The sequence below is a fragment of the Polyergus mexicanus genome, unplaced genomic scaffold (genome assembly GCF_030449975.1).
Source record: "Polyergus mexicanus isolate NDT 795.1 unplaced genomic scaffold, iyPolMexi1.0 SCAF_12, whole genome shotgun sequence".
In the NCBI taxonomy this organism is placed as follows: domain Eukaryota; kingdom Metazoa; phylum Arthropoda; class Insecta; order Hymenoptera; family Formicidae; genus Polyergus; species Polyergus mexicanus.
In genome coordinates this window covers 769108-783509 of record NW_027223332.1, presented here as the reverse complement: position 1 = coordinate 783509, position 14402 = coordinate 769108, and the positions used below count along the sequence as shown (strand labels likewise).

Sequence of the window (14402 nt, the reverse complement as noted above, 5' to 3'; positions counted from 1 at the left end):
TTTTGCTATTAGACGGTGTAAAATAAATGAGGGTACGGATTCGTATCTCTCTGTGATAAATTGAATTATATTCGATCTTCTTGGTATTTTTTATCATTGTTATTCTTTCCACGAACAGAACGCTTAACTCGATAAAGTAAACGTTTTACATCTTCAATAGCAATACAATCGTGACATAAGCATTGATGCAAGACTTCCTCTTTATAATACAGTCTCGCTATATGAAAACTGTACTTAAGAAATTGAGTATATGAATATCTTTTTTTTCTATTTTTATATTTAAAGACTGCTCTGATGGAAAAGGATTATTGTCGTCCTAGATCCTAGGAGATCATCGATCACCGCAGGGTTAATAACCGCAGTGATTACCGGTCGCGAAAATCTCGAAGTGCACGCGGTGCAGCCACGACGAGGTGTTTGACCCCGCCGAGGCGTATTCTTCGGGGAAGTGGGTCGTGTGGCGCGTTTCTTCTTTTCTGTTTTTTTTTCTCCTCTTTCTTTTTTCGGTCGTCGTGGAAAAATCCAAGTCCGCGATAGAGATCCCTGTGTTGCGAGGAAAGTAACGGTGAAAGAAAGCGCGGTAAGAAAAAGACCGGCGAGAAATGGCCGTTCTCTAAAGGTTAAAAAATAGACGAGAGTCCTTTGACGTCAGCTTATGTCTGAGAGGGGATTTCGTCCGTACGCGATTCGGCTCTGTCTGCGACACACCAGATATATATCGCTATTAGATTATTGCCGCTCGCCTGCCATCATTTACGTGGACTCGCGTAAATCCTCGAATCTCATCGGTAACCGTATCAGTTGCTCCTGAAAAATATATTTATGTTTCGACTTTAAAATTTACGAGAATCTGCAATTCGAATCCCCGCGACATATTAAGTGTTATAAATGTGATACGCCGAAACATCTCCCTCGAATCTTAGAAAGCCAAGAAATATTTCAAGCGGATGGTTTTGAAAAATAAACCCGGTTTAAAGACGATATCTCTTTTAAAATTATTCAAAGTTATTAAGGATACAAATTGTTTTTACGAAACTACATGCTTCTTTTGTTTAACGAAACTATAAAACTCGATTAAGATTAATTGAAATTTATCTATGAAATTTATTTATATAACCGCGTGTTATATACGATATTACTGATAAATAATATACGCATAATAAAAAGAACTTATTCACAGAATCTCTATTATATTCGAAGCTGTGGCGATTATTTAAAATAACTTTGTTGAATAATTCCTACGTATCGAATGATTATACATTTTCTTTTTTATCGATCAATGACGCGAGTGAATAAAAATATGAATGTATACACGAATAAGTTACCTCACATATCGTCGGCGAGAAAGATATTTTAAAGGCCGAGAGACGAGACATCAGCTCTGTTCCCGCTCTGCGGGTTAATTTATTAGTCACCCCCCGTAGCTTGCTACGAAAGGAGGAGGATTATCGATTTTACGGACGGGCGGTGACCAGCCATCACGATCGTGGGGTCGGTTTTGACGCGAGGGGTAAGAAATTCGTGTTACATCAATTGAACGGACACGCCGGAAGCTTTCCATGGCTACTTGCCTCGCATTCCGCACACGTTTTTTAATAATCCTGCGCAACGTCCCGTTTGCGTCCCGTCCGGTATCGTCCCCGTGAAAGCCGGATGGAAAAACATCACCGCGGGAAGCACGAAACGGTTCCATCGCGACACGCCGGGACTAAAAATAAGACGCTATCGATCGACGCCGCGATCCTGCGCTGCTAGTGAGTCGATGAAGTGGTTAGACATCGCAGATATATTAGCGAAGAAATTTCTCCCTGCGATACTTGGAGGAATGTTACCTGTGTTACTTGGCGATCGCGTCTCTCGTTGCACTCGCGTACAGAGTGACAGCTAATTCGCGAGCATGTTCCACGTAGGTACGATATTGAATTAACACAGGTTGAAAGTTCTCCGCGTAATTCAAGACTTTTAAGTTACAATCATTTCCAAGTGTCTCTCGCATCTTCTTTTATCTACGGATTCTTCGATTAATAGGATGTAGTTTTTAAAGCATTTAAGTCGAAAAATTAGTTATTTAAAAAATCTAAGGGGGGCGAAGACATTAAAGTATAATTTAAATTTAAATTATATATATAGTTAGAAAATATATAATTATAGTATATATTTATTTAAAGGATATTGAAATATATTCTTTTGGTTATAGAGAATAAAAAGTTTTTCATGTACGTTTAAAATTTACAATGAATAATTCAAGTGGATCATCTCTCTTGCGTGTTTCGGTCTTTTATATTCTCAGACTAGCCAACGAGAATACAATTTTATATTCATTACTGTTCGACTAAATACGCTTTGTCACTTTTTTTCATTTAACGAAAGTTTCAGCTTAAAAATTTTATTTCGAAATAAATTCTCTGTGAATAGAATAACGAGTAATGTTAAATTATTTATTTTTGCCACTAGGGCTTACGAATTCACGAAAAACTTTTCATAATTCGATAGCCTAAATATTCCAATAGCACGAAAATTATTCAAGTGCCCCTGTACATATAACAAACATCGTCCGTATATTTCACGTGCAATAACGATTGTGTGTTTTCCGCCAATTCTACGGTATTACAATAAGTGGAACGTAATATTTTGTCCGTGAATGTTTCAAAGTAATGAATAAAAAATGAAACAAATCGATCTCACATTCTGCGCGTTTGCACGACGCGCATTATACGTTTCCTGGGAACGACAAAATCTTCTTGCAAAATATTGCTGACGAAATGAAGGTTGAAATGGCTTGCCAGCGATTATTGAGGTATTAAAAATAGGGCGCTTTCTCTCTCTCTCTCTCTCTCTCTCTGTTGAGGTAAAGGTTCCGAGTGGAGGATGATTCGCTCGCAATTCCGCACGGTCGGCCGGGGGGTTGCACGACAAGAGGGTTGGTTGATTTAATAACGCGGTCCGCTCGAGCGAAGCAACCCGTTCGTCGAGCGGGTGCCGATAACCACTACTGTACCACGTGCGCACGCCTCTGTGTCTTTCTATGTGCAAGGGTGTGCCTTGTACATGTCGTCCGCGGTGAGCACACCGTATAGATCAGTGGTTCCCAAATTATTCAGAAATCGGCGTTAAAAAAGAAAAATATATTTTAAAAAGATTTTAAAAATATATTTTGAACAACTTTGGAATATACAGAGTTATCGGGAAAGTAAATTATTATAAGAAACATGGTCTAAAGTAGATTTTATGTCGCGAATATTGGAAAGCTTTGCTTTATTAATCGAAAAATTTTATTCAATTGCGAATCAGATTTTATCCTTGCGGCGATTGATGATTTTGAAATTTGCGAACCCTCGATAGGGATGACGATTATGAATGATGGTGAGGCGTACAAGGATCGTGAACACACGCCCACGCTCTGCACCGTGCTTTTGACCTCTCGTCACGAACGGTGAGTAAGTGAATATTAAAACCGCGGGCGCATCAGAGAAAATCGCCACTAGCTTGTCAAGCATCTGTGAGATGAGTTTTAATTTTAGAAAATTAATTTCACCCGGCGCGGCGCACACAACTCGGCAGAAATTGAATTAATCGTTAGTCTATTCTGGAACCACGTTGCTCCTCGAGATGATATGCGCTTGTCGTCGCTGAGATTATTTAAAATAGGATAATATTGAAATGCGCAGAGAGAAAACTCTCTTCACGTGTGTACCTGACAGTTTCGTAAATTTTAACGATATGTTTAGATGGTTTGGTAGATTTAATTATGGAGAAATTGCATAATATACGATTACAAGCTGTTCTCAGTGTAATTATAGGAATTATTCGGGTGAAGATTATTTCATAATACAAGAAACTAATTAATCAAAAACTATGTGAGTTTAACGGGGAATTTCATAATTTGGGTTATACTGATCAGAAATAAAAAAAAAAGGATTACTTTTGAATTTTCTGATCTTAAAATCTTGAAACATATGGAGATCCACAAATCACAAAGAAGTTATAAAATCTTTAGAAATATCTCTCTCTCTCTCTCTCTCTCTCTCTCTCAGTTTTAGAAACCATAAAGTTTCAAATCCTTGAATTTTTCTCAAGTTTTTGGAGTTTAAATCCTCCCCAACTTCCAGTTTTTCGAATCTACAAGCACCTTAAAGCTTCCAAACTCTCTTTAAAATTTTTATATTTACGGATCCTTCAATCCTTAAATCACGATCACATATATAAATTCTAAGATATCAATATATTATTTCTGACATATAATTCACGTAACATGACGATAAAATAAAAACATTAATTAAATGCTCGATTTTGTATAGGTGTAATTAATCTCGATATTTGCACATCGTTCAAGAACTATTGTTTCTCGTATTTGTTCAACCTAATGCCGAATTCGTGTGAAATAAAATTGACCAGATCGATGAATTCTATTCTATTTACCTTTCACGAAGAATATTCATTTTTATTCCAATGTTATGAAATTATATCTCTTTGTTAACATAGCGATGTTTACTTTCCATCCGCATTTAGATATTATAACACATTCTAAAAACAATAATAATGGTATATGTGAAAATGAAGCAACTAAATCTGGCACATCATCGAATTACAGTTTGGATTAAAATCTTTTTAAAATTTTTTGTAATATTTTAAAAAATTATTGTGAAAATATATTGTGAAATATTGAAAAGTTGGAATGTGTATTTTGAAATTGAAGAAAAGAAGAAAAATATAAGTATAATAAATAATATAATAAATGAATATATCTAATAATATAATAAATAGATATATATATATAATGATAGTTTAAAATCTTCTTTATTTTTCGAAAGAAGTCTACTTTAAATGAAAGTTTTTACCGCCGATTAATTCTCAGGCAGAATAATAAGCATTATTTATATAAAAAAAATAGAACGTTGTAACAAATATTACAAGACAAACATTTGCCTTTAAAAAAAATTTTAGTTTTCTTTAAGACACTGGGAGTATATCTGATTGTGAGTAGAAATTAATAAAAATTGAGAGCAACTCCCAGTATTCGATATAATTTCAATACACGAACAATTATTATTATGCTCTTATTTACGTAAGAATCGTATTAACGAAAGTTGCTCCATACAAAAATAACGAACATATAATAACAGCGAGTACAATTGAACGTAAACTAGATTATACGAAAAGTGAAGAGATTAAGAGCGCAGCCGCTAATTAATTCGCTCGGTAGGCGTACGTGGCGCTTAATAAAATAATAAGCCGTTGAATAGTGCAGCAATTAATTAGGTGTTTAAGCGGCGTGAAAGTTGAATGTCAAATGCTTCGGCGCGTGCCCGGAAATTTAGAGTCGCGTATCGCCCGGCCGTTTATTGGCCTTTTAACGCTCGTTTACTTGCATGAAAGAAAAACAAATCAATTGCGTTATAATGCAGCGGATATTGGCATTATAAATAGGCTTTGGCAGGTGCATCACACATATATAGATTCCTTCGTGAAAATATATGTAAATATCTTCAAGATAATATTCTTTCCTCTGTTCGTATAATGATTAATATCTGGATGAATTCCATCTCAAAGTTTTGGAATTTCTTTATCTTATTTAAAAAAAAATAGATGAAGATATATTTAAAAATCTAATCTATATATTTAATTATCAATTAAAAAAGCTATGAAATAATGCATATACGTTTAGGATAACGTTATCTTAATTATTAATATTTATCTAATGTATATATTTTATATTTTATTTATAACACATTTTTATATATTGTATTGTATTTTGCATTTTTTATAAATCATTTTATTATATCTCAGTAAGCTTGATTCATAACGAATATTGTAAAAAGATTGACTTCAATAATGATCTTCTCGCACACAGCTAAAAATGCATGAAGAAACCACGTTCTCGTCTCGTCTCCTCTTGTGTTGGTAATTGCACTTTACGCACAATTCTATATACTCGATATTTTCCTCGTTTCATTAGCACCTACGGCTTCTTCCTTCTCGTCGAAAAGTCGCTTTTTGACTTTTTGCATCGAGGAAATATTCGATGCCGGAGATTGGAAAGAGCTTTGTGGAGCGACTTGTGATTGCCGCCGTCTCGCTAATAACCGGGAGATAACAAGGAGATTCTGTTTATTCAACGGAATCTCTTTAACTTCGGTGCACGCTTGCTTCTGCGAGGTGAACGTCCCGCGATAAAAATCAAACGCCCTTGTTTATGCATCGAGCTGCTTTTTAAGCTCCGACGAACGGTCGAGTTATAAATTCAAATCATTTCTTTCCGTTTCAATCTTTTTTTCAACTAAAAATTTGTATATATATATTTTTTTTATGTACGGAATGTTCTCTCTCGTTTATTTTCTTTCATATATAAATTCTGAAGAGAAATTGGTGCGAAGATTTCTTTTCTTTTCAAATATGTCTAGATATGGTAGATGTTACTTTTTCAAAAATTTTATTATTAAATATCTCGACAATTATATCTTTAATCAAAGTTCTATTAAAAGAAAGAATTTGGGAAAAAGAAATTTCTGAATAAGTTGATGAGTAATTTATTAGCATGAATATAAAGTTTCATACACTTTCTCTTGCTCTTCTTTTAATATTCGTAGTTCAAGGACTATTCTCGACACTTTTCGTAAAGAACAATTGTCTCGATGAGAAACTTCTCTCGTCGAGAATATTAAATATGTATATCAATTATTGAATATCGTATGTATAATTTTCATATCTTCTTATTGTTTCATCGTATTTTGAAACTAAGTCATGCGAAAGTTTCGGGCGTACACGCAGCTTAACGCGCGTCTCCTCGTGGGAATAGTTAGCCCGTATTACAGTTAGCGCAACGTCGCCAACCCCCTAAATGTGCGGCTCTGAGGTGGTGTTGAGCAAGCCACGACGCCGACCGCACACATCCCAAGAGATTCTGTCGCTGATATCGCCAAGTAATTTCCGCTAACGAGGAAACCATTTCGAACGGAAAGTCGCTTTTTCGAGAGAAAGAGAGAGAGAGAGAGGGAAGCGCACGAATATTGATATTTCAGGCAACAGGATGTTATTTTAATTGAATCTTCCATACCACATATTGCCACATGTAGATGGATACATAATGAGTATAACGACATATCTTATTTTTTTGTAATAATGATTTTCAGGGAGAAAATGTTGCCCCGATTTAAATTTTTTTAAATTCTATTCTCTAAATTCTTTAAGAAAAATATGCGCTAACGAACTGGATGCTAAAATACAAAAGTAACTTTTTTCATCTGTTGAGAAACATTTATGTTAGAATCGCTCCAGAAAATTTGGAAATGTTTTTGAGAAAGAAGCAAAATTTTAGGAATTATGTCAAGATTTCAAAACATATATAAATGGCTAATTCAATATAAACTTATTTCGGTTAACCATGATATGCAAGAGATAGCGATTACTTTGAGAAAAAAGCGAATATACATATAATCGAACAATTGTTAAATCTTATATATATAAAAAACTATTGGAAAAGTACCATCTAGATTTTGACAAGTATAAGTAAAACACGTATATTATTCGTGAAATGACATTTGACGAGGCAATAAGGATGTTTCGGCTATACAATAGTAACAAAAAACTGTCAAAATTAAAAAAAAATATATATATATATTCTTTACATTTATATTATTTTATATTACTGTTTGAAAAATCAAATAAATCTAGATTATATAAAAAGAATTAAAATATCATAAAATGATATGATTTTTAATGTCTTCGTAAAAGAAAATAGTTGTAATTAATATTTTTCCTAATTTAGGACAAAACCTTTTGATCGTGAATATCCTGAAATTAATTGCAAGAAACAAACAAAAAAAAAACGAGTAATTTACAGAAAGAGAGAGAGAGAGAAACAGATAATATTTTTCTACAATTTTTAGTAAATAACTTTTAAACGAGTAAATGGATCTTAATCAAGTTTTGCATAAATATTTATTACAATTTTCATATTATTAATATATGAGAAAATTTTTATTTCGTTGGCAATGTTTTCTTCCTGAAATTTATCAATAAATGCTACAATACACGATTTTCTATAAGAATCAATACTAACTTTAAACTGAAATAATTTCCAAACCGTTAAGAGAATTGTGTTCAGGTTTTATACAGATACTCAAAAAAGAAATAGTAGAACAGTCTACGAAATTTTCATACTCTTGTCAATGTTTTGACATATGATACGTACATTCTTGAGAGATTTTAATATCTAAATTGAAAAATTACATTCTCGGACGAAACAGCAACTTTGTATAAAACGATAAAGGTCATTTTATCGAGTAGTTCATATTTCATACCACGGACATTCAAGGTTACGAGAGCTTTTTGGTCCCACTACTCTCTTCATTTCCCGTAAAAGCGATTGTAAACCACAGGATGCGCGTATCTGCGGCAACCAATTCGGAATATACCAGACACATCGTGTTCGGCTAGTCGATAAGTCGGCCACTGCAATCTGGGTGATGATCGTACCGTGTATTCTGAAAGTGCTATTGCAACGTGTCGATCTACCGGGAAACACAAAGCCATCGCTAACAGCTCACAGTTAGAATCACATACTCATCCTCGCGATCACATTGTTAGGGATACCACGATGACGTCTCCTCTAGTCTCTCTTACGTCAAGATGGACTTGATACAATGATTCATACACGATTATGTATTGTAGTTGCCTATGTTTTTTTCTCAAATATATAGAAGCAGCAAGTGAGATTATGATAGCTCGAGAACTATGTCTAATGGATAAATTATATCTTTATATTTATTATTTATATTTATATAAAAAATATTTTTCTAGGATACATATTGTTTTTTATAGAACATTATAGAGAGATGAAAATTGTATTACTGATGTGTTATATTACTTTACATCATTTCGCGTGTTTAACGAAATATTGCTATGTATTCGGATGCTGTTCCGTTTGAGAACAATATGCGAATGTGTACAACAGTGTAGAAACATACATATACAGGGTGTCCCATTTTAATCTCCTCAGGCAAATATCTCAAAAACCAAGCCCGGAAGAGAAAAATGTTTCACACGAAAGTTGTTTGGTTTCCAGGGGGCCATAAGATGGTACCATTGATTTAATCTTGGAAAATCATTTGAAGGTCATAGTATTCTTGTAGCTGACATCAAGAGCTTTCCAAAACACTATAATAAAGTATTTTTTCATTAAGTACTTTTTGAGTTATTTTATATTTTAATCTGACATATTTTGATATAAAAAATAAAATATTTCGTAAAAAAAAACAAATAATTGTTTAAAAAAATACATTGTAAATAATTTTCTTAAAAACAATTTTCTTTTTATACTAATTGATTTGTCTCATTATTCTGTACATAGAAGTATTACGGTAAGATTATCAAAAACTAAATATTTTACGAGATATTTAATTTTTTTATATCAAAATATGTCAGATTAAAATATAAAATAACTCAAAAAGTACTTAATAAAAAAAATACTTTATTATAGTGTTTTGGAAAGCTCTCGATGTCAGCTACAAGAATACTAAATAAAAAATGGGGATTCCGTTTAAGATGTTAAAGTTGACCTTCACATGACCTTCGAATAATTTTCCAAGGTCAAATCATTGTCACCGTCTTATGGCCCCCTCGAAATCAAACAACTTTCGTCTGAAACATTTTTCTCTTCCGGGCTTGGTTTTTGAGATATTTGCCTGAGGAGATTAAAATGGGACACCCTGTATATAAACAGTGTATTTTATCGTTAACGTATGCAACGAACTTACAAACTTTATATACTTTTAAAATAATGAAATTCCCGAAAAACGTCTCGTCTCACAGAGATGCAAATATGTATCGATAAATTTGCATTTAGATACAATCACAGCGAAATCTGTATCGGCTGTTTAGCTACGTAAAAGGATACACGAATTTTTTGAGAATCTCCCAAGAAATGCCTACATGCTCGATCGTATAAACGATGAGCAAAAATGAGAGACGCGATTATTCATCGAATTTTATCTAGGGCGTAGCTTGAAATTCGAGTCTTCGTGTCGTTATCTTCAGGCACGGGAAGTTTATCGTTCGTCCCTGCCACGGGGTAAACCTGTACGCCGGGGGTTATCGAATCGCTTCCGTACATAATGGCGCGCCATGTCGCGGATCTGCCCCTGACACAGCGACGTGGATCGATGAAATGCAAAGCACCGACGGCGTCGCGACGCCCTCGTCTCACCGGATGGCCGGCCGGCCGGTGCGGCGTCGCAATTTGCGAACGTAAACGAAATTATCGGCCGAACACGGGGCAAACGCCGCTCGTATTCGCCCCTCGCTCGCCGATCGCGAACCAATAATTGGGTTAGCGCGTGCATTTTCAGAACGTATCGCTCTATAATAAATGATCGTAATGATAGTAACAGCCTGCGTCGTTCGCGCGCATAGCGAATACCGCAGTCAATAATGCGACGGCTAGTCCCGTGACGCAGTTTGTATAAATGTGTTATAGTTACTCCGCGTGTTTTAGAGACAGGTCGTATAAAGCCTTGCACGTTCTGAATATCTAATTATATAGTAATGAGAATTTCCAATTATCAATCCAAAATGTTATATACGATCTTTGGATGAGACGCAACAATAGAATCTATAATTAGATGGCTATATTTAAATATAGCGTATTAATAACTTGTTAATCTTTTTTATCTCTATACAGAGATTATCACCAGGTTATAGTAAAAAAAAAGAAAAAAGAAAATACTTTTTTTACACATTAAGATTTCTTTTTTAAATCCCAAAGAGTTCTCAAATACACAAAGACCGCACAAAAATGACTTGTGCAACTGGGTCAATGTGTGAAAATGAGAAGCGAAAAGTTATATAAGAATACTTATAATTTTTTTTTTTTTTTTTCCCAATAAAATAAAGCGATAATATAATGGATTTCCTTGTTTGTTCTTTTCTCGCATTTATCTATAAATAACAAGAGCATTTCTAAAAAATATTTTCTTATTCTTAAAAAATTAACACTTAATTTTTTTTTTTACTTTTCACATTTGAAAACGTCGATATTTATCCTTTTGTCGATCGTAAATTGATGGAAAAATAATCGTGCGATTTTTATTTCGGGCGCGACCGATATTTTTCGCCGAGACACGTCAATCCTGAATCCCGAAGAGCATACTCGAAGCGTGACCTCGCTTATGGTTGCAGCGCGCACGATGCATGCCGATATTTACCAGGTGCGGCTCTGCAACCGCATGAAACCGTCGTCGCACGATCAAAACAAGCCCGTCGATGGCGGCAGGTGTGCGATGTACGTATTTCTTCGTGTCTTCTTGCGAAATTCGATATCAGCACGAGATATTTGATACAACCAAGGGTGAAGATGCGACCTTGTCGATGGAACGGTTAGACGATGTAGGTGACTTCGACAAGACGACTATATGCCGTCGAACTGTCAGGATTATCACAAATCTGGGAAATCCAAGAGAAACAGAAAAATTAAAAAAAAAACTGTATGGAAAAAATTATTTCGTTGGACATTAAGCACTTGTTAATCGAGTCTCTATTCAATAATAATCAATAAATCATTGAATATTGCATCTGTCATAAATTGTAAACACGTATTATAAACGTAAGATCATGTTACAGATATATAGGTATTTTATTTTCTAGTATATTTTATTTTATTTTTTTGGAGGAAAGCTTATCTCACAAGTCTTCTTAGAAATCTCATATATATAAACTTAAAAGAATAATAATTTTTTTATATATTATATAAGTAATTCGTATTTCGATATTTATGAATAGTTAAGACTTTTTACAAGTCGAACGGAGATAATGACATATGTAAAAAAATTATGAATGTGTATAACGCAAAAATAAATTACGTGTAATTTCTCGTATTTTTCTTGTATCGTAATTCAATATACAATAATTATAATGACTATCCGAGCCTAAAATGATACTGCAATCTTTATACGTTACAGCACAGAATTATCCCTTTTGATATGATCTTGTAATATACGTTTCGCTGAGGCGCTTGCCTGATAATAAATAATCGCAACACCCGATACAACGAAATTAATATGTTCTCTACGGCGATAAACGAGCACGTAACTGTCCGCAATTGTTGCCATGCCTCCTTGATGCGTTAACGTATCAACCGAGGATCGTCCGTAATTATCGGACATTATCGAGTGATATAATTAGTCAGTTGAGTATTATGGAACGACGTAATTCGCTGCTACTCTCTTTGATACGACTTCCTGTCTGCGCGAAATATTTGCCGCACTTGATGTTTACATATCTTGCCTCGTCGTTAAAATGATCGAGATTCGTTATTTTTCAATCGTCATTGTTACAATGAATGTATGTATGATATATAAATATGGTATATGATATAAGCTATTATCTTTTAAACGCTCTTATTTTATCTCAATTTTAACAATCGACTTTGTTGTTACATTTTTTTAGTCTTCTTTTCTTAAATATAAAATATATTGCCAATTTTCTTAAAGTTACAAACAGATTTTTTTTTTTTTTTTTTAATTAGATATAATAATGAGTGATGGCTCAGATATAAAGATTAATATTATTAAAATATCATAGAAAGTTATATATATACACTTGAAATAAAACGTCTCATTACGGAGATTTTACTTCGAGAACGTTGACATTAAATTATTGAATGAGATTACCAGGCTATTGTCGAGCAGGTGAAATGAAATGGGTTTTATGTCGTAGTCTTTAACACGTTTTAACCGAGTCAGCATTTATTCCCGTTACGTTTTCCTCTTCAAAATAACGAATTGGTCTGCAAAATTGAATTAGTCTTGCAGAAATCATGTATTCGGGACAATTTAAACTAGCATTAAATATTGTAAACTAGAATGAGAAATAAAAATAAAATTATTTTATATTCCATAAGAAATTATCAAAATAAGTTAATCTCGGTGTTGATCGTAAAGGATATCCTTATTTGGCTTAAGCAAAGCTTTATAAAATATATGCATTCTTATAATTATACGACATCTTATAAATAAATATTTATTATATCATAATCGATAAACTTTGTTACTAATTACAAGTAAATTTATATTTAATAGGAAAAGGAAATAGGTGCTTATATTATCGAAAAAAAAGTATATACCCTGTATATTTTAGTTACGTCGTAGAAATAATTCAATCGTCTCTTTTCGCATCTTTTTAGCCATCTTCTATTCGCCGAATACTTTTTTTTTTTTTTTCCTTAAACGAACTAGGCATTTTTTTAAATCAGGTAGTTTTCCGTAGAGCGAATAAACTATTTACATTTTCCTGTGTGTCAAAGATTTGAATTCACGCGAGTAAGTACACGTTTATCGAGGCGGAAAATGTTTTAACCACCCGTTTCCTCCATCCGTCTATATGCAGCTCAAATATTTTCTCTTACTTTGTGTTTCAGGCGGTGTCAGAGAGGCTCGAATTGGCACCAGCTGGTGGAAGATCAGAGCCGCAGGTGAGTATCGTGAGAGAGTTTGCTCTAGCCTTATTTCTGATTTAAAAAGGAACACCGCGAAATTATATCTTCTCGCGAAAATTTATCGTTGCTCTTCGTTTGCAATTCCCGTTCAAATTTGTTATATAATTTATTTTCCTCGAACGAAATAAAATAATTCCTATATTAAATTAGACTATTGGATTTAAGATTTTTTTTCTCTTTTATAAAGTTTATTAAATGTTGCAATAACAAATTACACATATTTATATACAATATAAGATAATAAGAACAAATATTTTTTCTATAAATTATTCTATATTTTCAACTTTATTTTACTATAAAAAAAATGTAAGAGAGAGAGAGAGAGAGAGAGTATATATTTCTAAAAACGATATTTTAGATTTAAATAAAACTTTAGATTTAAATACATTTAATAGAATAAAATTTAGAAAATATTTGTAAATGATTGTAAACAAAATAATTACAAATAAATAATTTATAAATTCACGCATACAATAGCATTGTCTTTAACAGATAACTCGCGATGATTGTAATAATAAAAAATCTTATTGACTTTATGTAATATCTATTTGCAAAAGTAAAACAAAGATCGATTCGTTCGATAATTAGGTTGAATAATTTCTTGAGAAGCAAAACACTTTGATGAAGTTGTTGACTGAGCCAAATGTGTTTTCCGCTTTGAAGCTAATGTGCATACCTTCAATGACCGTATCTTTCCTCTACGTAAGGTCGCTACCTTGTGCGAACCTGGCGAGGTGTACCTTGCTCAGCATATGGGAGAGCAGGGTCGATGGGTCTCCTCGACCGATAAGAAGAGCTGCATGACGGATAAGCTCGAGATCCTGGAGTATTGTAAGAAGGTAAGGAAAAGAGAGAAAAAAAAAAATCTATAAGATCACGCAACCATTAAATTCTTTCACACGTATAATGTCGA

At 33.5% G+C, this 14402-nt stretch overlaps 1 protein-coding gene across 2 annotated transcripts in view; it reads left to right on the top strand.

Annotated features, from left to right (window-relative positions):
- LOC138938285 (persulfide dioxygenase ETHE1, mitochondrial) overlaps positions 1-13465 on the top strand; it is a 45743-nt gene extending 32278 nt beyond the window's left edge. For both annotated transcript variants that reach the window (XR_011447675.1, XM_070305146.1), the window contains one exon: positions 13412-13465. The gene's annotated coding sequence lies outside the window, so the exon portion shown is untranslated. The remainder of the gene's footprint in view (positions 1-13411) is intronic.
- The last annotated feature ends 937 nt before the right edge of the window (positions 13466-14402 follow it).